Source organism: Montipora foliosa, chromosome 4, assembly GCF_036669935.1.
Source record: "Montipora foliosa isolate CH-2021 chromosome 4, ASM3666993v2, whole genome shotgun sequence".
Taxonomy (NCBI): domain Eukaryota; kingdom Metazoa; phylum Cnidaria; class Anthozoa; order Scleractinia; family Acroporidae; genus Montipora; species Montipora foliosa.
Window position 1 is genome coordinate 47,312,743 of NC_090872.1, and position 6,138 is coordinate 47,318,880.

The 6,138-nt window shown below is 36.8% G+C and overlaps 1 pseudogene; it reads right to left on the reverse strand.

Annotated features, from left to right (window-relative positions):
* LOC138000607 (uncharacterized) overlaps nucleotides 1-5,896 on the reverse strand; it is a 7,148-nt pseudogene extending 1,252 nt beyond the window's left edge.
* Between the last annotated feature and the right edge of the window lie 242 nt (nucleotides 5,897-6,138).

Consider the following 6,138-nt stretch of genomic DNA (forward strand, 5'->3'; position numbering starts at 1 on the left):
GTAGCGTTCGTTTGTCTTTTTTGTTACTGTGTGTACGGTTTGTTGTGTTAATAACTTGTCTATTGTACTTTTGTGGGTCATTCTTTGTGCAAAATCGAAAATATACTAATTGCTGTGCGGGTAACAATGTCGCTTCTGGGAATAACAGCTACTATTTTCATTTTCCATTTTACGTATGTAAATTTCAATGGATCGCAGTAACTTAAAATTTAAAACTATCTCGCTGAATGTTCGGGGTATTCGTACGTTTGAAAAACGTAAGTCAATTTTCAATTGGATAATCAAGCAAAACTCAGACATTTGCTTTTTGCAAGAGACACAGCACCGAGGAGATTGAAAATCAATGGAAAAAGCAGTGGCCTGGAGATATTTATTTTGCTCATGGCTCTTTTCATAGTCGCGGGGTCGCCATTCTAGTACGAAAATCCTTTGACTTCAAATTAAAATCAATCCGATTTAATAAGGAAGGTAGGTACCTCATTTCAGAGACAACTATTCAGGATGTCCCGTTTCTTCTGGTAAATATCTACGCTCCTAATACCACCACTCAACAAACTATGTTCTTCCAAACATTGTCCGAGCTCATCTACGATGGAGGATTCAATGAATCTGACCAAAGAATTATATTAGGAGGGGACCTTAACGTAACCATAGATCCAGATCTAGACTGCTCGGGTGGAAACCCAGTGTTAAAAGACTCAGTTAAGTGTGTGGAGGACATTTTGATGAATTACGATTTAGTAGATATTTGGAGAATCCGTAATCCCGATATAAAGAAATTTACTTGGAGACAAAAAAGCCCAATTATCCGGAGACGCCTTGATTATTGGCTCATTAATGATTCGTTACAAGATGATGTAGCAAAGGTCGACATAGTGACAGCTAGAAGAACGGATCACAGTGCAATAACCTTAGAAATCGATAGTCTGGATGATCAGCAGCGTGGCCCATCTTTTTGGAAATTCAACAACAGTCTCTTGGATGACGCTTTGTTTATTCAGCGTTTACGTGAAAAATTTTCAATGTGGCTCGATGAAATTAATTTCTGTGTTGATCTGAGAATTAAATGGGATTGGATGAAATACAAAATTCGTGAGGATAGTATATCTTTTAGTAAATTGAAAGAAAGAAGAAGGAAAATCCAAGCAATATAAAATATGCGAAGAGAGAGTTGCACAATCACCAACGCAAGAAAATCTTGCCAACCTGGAATCGGCTAAAGCGGAGTACGAAAAAGAATATGAGTACATTGTAAGGGGCTCAATCATCCGATCCCGTGCTACATGGTACGAACAAGGGGAAAGGAACAGCAAGTATTTCTTGAATTTAGAGAATAGTGATAAGAAGAAAAGCTGCATAAGAAAACTTATTAGGACAAATGGAGAAGAGACTACCGCCCCAAGCACTATTACGAATGAAATTTACAGTTTTTACTCGAAACTTTATGACAAACAGTCAGGAATCCGAAGTGACTATTCAACTTGTCCCTTTCTTGAAAATTTCTCTTCATCTCCTAAGTTAACTGATTCAATGCGTGAAATGTGTGAGGGCCAGTTAACTTATTCCGAATGCTTCAAGGTTTTGTCGACCTTCAACAACAATAAAACTCCTGGGAACGATGGGCTCACGGTAGAATTTTACAAGTTTTTTTGGCCAGAAATCGGATCGTTTCTAGTTGACTCTCTGAATTATGCCTATTTTCAGGGAGAATTATCCACGACGCAAAAACAAGCCGTAATAACTTTAATTCAGAAAAAGGACAGACAGGAGATTGATCAAAAACTGGAGACCGATTTCTCTAGTGAATGTTGACATAAAAATTGCTAAACGGCTAGAGGACAAAGGACAAAGACGGGAGATTGATCAAAAACTGGAGACCGATTTCTCTAGTGAATGTTGACGTAAAAACGCTAAACGGCTAGAGAAAGTTTTGCCTCATATCATTCATTATGATCAGAATGCCTTTGTCAAAGGACGAACCATTTTCGACACAGTTCATATGATAAGCGACGTCATGGAGTTTGCAAAAATGCGAGACTGCCAAAGTACAATGACTGCGATAGACTTTGAGGAAGCCTTCAATTCGTTGAATTGGAATTTCCTTCTCAAATCGCTGGAATTCTTTGGCTTTGGTGAATCTGTTTTAGCGTGGATCAAAACGTTTTACAGAAATATAACAAGTTGTGTGATTAACAATGGTTTTTCCACTCGCTCTTTTAATCTTAAGAGGGGCGTTCGCCAAGGGGACCCGCTTTCACCATCACTCTTCATAATAGTACTTGAATTATTGGCATTATTGATACGTAATAACGATGAAATGAAGGGCATTGTAGTGGATGGTAATGAAATGGCATTAATCATATTTGCTGATGACATGACATCATTTGTTAGGGACAAGCTATCGTATCGCACCCTTTTTGATACTCTTACTCTGTTTAGTACATACTCCGGATTGAAGGTAAATCACGAAAAAACGGAATTCTTTTACTCGGAAAGTTAGTAGCTGAGAACTAGGCGTAAATGAAATAAATGAAGGGGTAGTTTCTAAAAAAACTGTGGTGCTGCGTCGGTGGGGAAGTAGTATACAAAAATTTGGTTTTTTGCAACGGAGTTGATAATGTAAATTGGCCACTGTACAGAGATTCTAAAGGCGGACGTTTCGAGCGTTAGCACTTCGTCAGACGAAGGGCTAACGCTGATAAAACCAAATTTTTGTAAATGAAATAAGTAAAGTCATAAAAATTTTAGGGGTGAATTTTACCTTTAACCACTCACTGTTTTATAAACTAAATTTTGAATCAATCGAGAAATCTCTGAGAGGATTGTTGAAGGGCTGGAGCTGGAGAGGACTTACTTTACTTGGAAAAATTCAAGTGATCAGATCTTTTGCTATACCAAAGATCTTCAAACAAAAAAGAGTTTTTATTAAAAAAATTAATACTTTATTATATTCTTTTGTTTGGAAAGGAAATGACAAGATAAAGCACACAGCTTTTATCAACCCAATTGATAAAGGAGGCTTAAAAATGCCCAATATTGAGTCTATGATCTCTGCCCAGAGAATAATCTGTATAAACAGATATCTGTCCACCAATCGTGCCAGCTGGAAGTTTTTTTTGGATTTTTATCTTAAAAAAGTAGGGGGGAAATTCTTGTTCCGTTGTAATTTCAACTACACTTAATTATCGATAGCTCTTCCAGAATTTTACAAAGAATGCATTGTGACATGGGCCCTTCTAAACGAGGACAACCCTTCCTCACTCTCTGAAATAGCAAATCAAGTCATATGGAACAATCGGTTTATTTGTTAAGAATCTAAGTCAATTTATAACAATAGGCTGGTTGATCTTGGAATTGTTAAAATTGGAGATCTCTACGACACAAGGGGAGAGCTCAAGTTAACAAAGGAGCCATTATATTCAATTCTCTCACCAATTGAGCATTTCCTACTTTTCAGTCTCCTTGCTGCTTTTCCGCAAGAATGGTGCAAAGTATTGAAAACAGATAAAATTTCTATCGCCTCAAAAACAAATGAACTATTCCCAGATGACTTTTATTTACGTATTGAAGGGAAAAGAGGTGATTTCTGAAGTCTACAATCGAAGTTATTATATGAAAGTTATCTTCTACACCTATAGTGCAGAGGAAATACAACGTTTTTTTCAGTACCCACACATCCCAGTTAGACTGGGAAAAGATATACTTGCTGCCTTTCAAAACAACATTGGACACTAAATTAAAAGAATTCCAATATAAACTATTAAACAGGATCATGTACACAAACAAGATGCTGTTTAGGTTCAAAAAAGTCTACTCTCCTTTATGCGATTTTTGTGAAAAGGAGTTAGAAACCATAGAACATGTTTTCTTTTATTGTACAAAAGTGCGTATTTTTTGGGACGATTTGAAGGCTCTTCTTAATTCTGTAAATATAACTGTTAGCTTTGACATTAAGGATGTTCTTCTCGGGTCTCTAGATACGAGGGATAGTATAAACATCCTAATCAATTGCATTGTCCTTGAAAGTAAGTTTTGTAGTTATCACTGTAAGTTAAATAAGGGCCCTCTAAAATCAAGATTGTTCGTCGATAAATTTAAGAAAACGTTTGAAACTGAACGCGTTATTGCAAGAAAAAGCAACAAAATCCATTTCCACGACAAAAAATGGAAACCTCTAATTCCATTAATACAATGAATACAATAGTAGCTGTTATCCAAATTTTGTTTTCTATAATTCCCGTACACTTTATTTATAATTGTATATCTATTTTTATTTAATTTTGTTAAGTATTTCTTGGTTGTAGTGTAGTATAGTTTTCGTTGCAGTTGATAATCAAAGTAACTTGTGCAAGTATTGTAAGCCCTGTTTTGTATCTTTTTCTACGTTTTTGTATTATATACCTGTCAAGTCAAAAAAAAATTAAAATACACAAAAAAAGAAAAGTAGGTAGAAGTGGGCATTCTGTGTGGGGGTTTGTGCCATGGCTTGTTGCCTCAACAAATTCTATACAAGGTGCTACACCAAACCCAAGTGGGGGCTCTTCATCAGTACCCGTGACAAACTGAAGTATATGTCCCAGGGTGATTGACCCCCTTTGCCTACTTGCTGCCAGCCTGGTGTATTTAGAAAACAAATCATAAATTTCTGTTTCAAAACGGCGTACATTGCTACCCTCTTCAGAGACATCTGGTGGGAGAAGGACAATCAACTTTCTTCTTGACAAGAATGAACTTTTTGAAGGTCTGAAAAGGTGAAGGAAGTTAGGTATATCATTCCTATTTGATAAAGCCCCAGGGTTTTAAAGCCAAAGCGGAGCTTTGAGATACAACGATTTGATTGCTCTTCAGAAGAAAAAGTGCCTGGAGATGACTTTCTTTCAAAAATCTAGGGATACTACCATTCTGCAAAGTGCTAAGGGCCATTATTAACCCAATGGTTGAATAGTCATTAGAAAGATGTTCTTTGAGACCACTGTCAAAGTACATAGCTTTGATCTCTCGTAAGCACAGGCAAAAGAACTCTTTCCGAGGACCACCATAATCCTCAGCCCTCTCATCATAAAATCCAACTGCAAGTGTTAGTGTGGGGTCTTTTAAAAATTGCAGTTCCTCCATTGCTGATCTCAAAACGTCTTGTCGATTGATTAAGATGAAGTTGGTTTCACCTTCCAGACTTACTGTTGTATCTTGCACATCCAGTGGTCTCCCAGTCACAATCAGACTTTGTGCATAGCGTAAGATTTCAACAGGATTTTCAATACCATTAGATGTACAGTAATTTACACAATTCTATGCCAGCAAATCCACAGATTGATTTTCAGTGTTATCAGGTAATATCTTCTCCCTGTTTGACTCAATTCCTGTACTGCCTTCTTCAAAGGTGGATACTGATTGCATTTCTGTTTGTTTCTGTTCTTCAGGAGCTGGTTGACTAAGCATTTCTGCATACAAAAAAATTGTATAAGCATGAAAAGCGTAAACTTTTTTGGTTCTTTTCTGTAAATGTTTGCTGACACCTTGCACAGTGAGAAAACAAACAACCAGGAGCCTTTTTACTACGATTAAAAAGTTGGTTGAGCTGTGAAGAAAGTTTTGATGTAAATAAATAAACGCATGGTAAAATAAATATACGCATGGTAAAACACATTACAGCCGTAGACTGACAAACCTGAGGCTTTACCTAGATTATGTCAAAATGAGGTTGTTGCCATGGACAAATGGTCACAATGAGGCCAATGACAAGTTGCAATATATTGCTCTTATTATACCTAGTTTTAATGTGTAAACTTTTCCTTACAATTTTGAACACACAACAAAACTTACCTGGCAAATCATCATCTTCGATTAAGCCAGTTCCATCGTCATCACATGTTAGACAGTTCAGCCCACTTTTCATTTTAATGTAAATGGCTCCTTGCCCACAGAGCAGTTTTACTTGTTTGTACGTGTATTCTTCACAACTAACAGGTGTGCTTAACTTTCGTCGGTTTGCACGAAGAAACACAAAATCTCTGTTGCCAACTAACTGATATTTTAGTCTGATCGCATCGCCAATTTTGGATCGGATGTCGGCCTCTCCATCTGTATTGACTAAATTAACAAATCCTTGAAGCAAAATATTGTCGTGGTTAATTGACA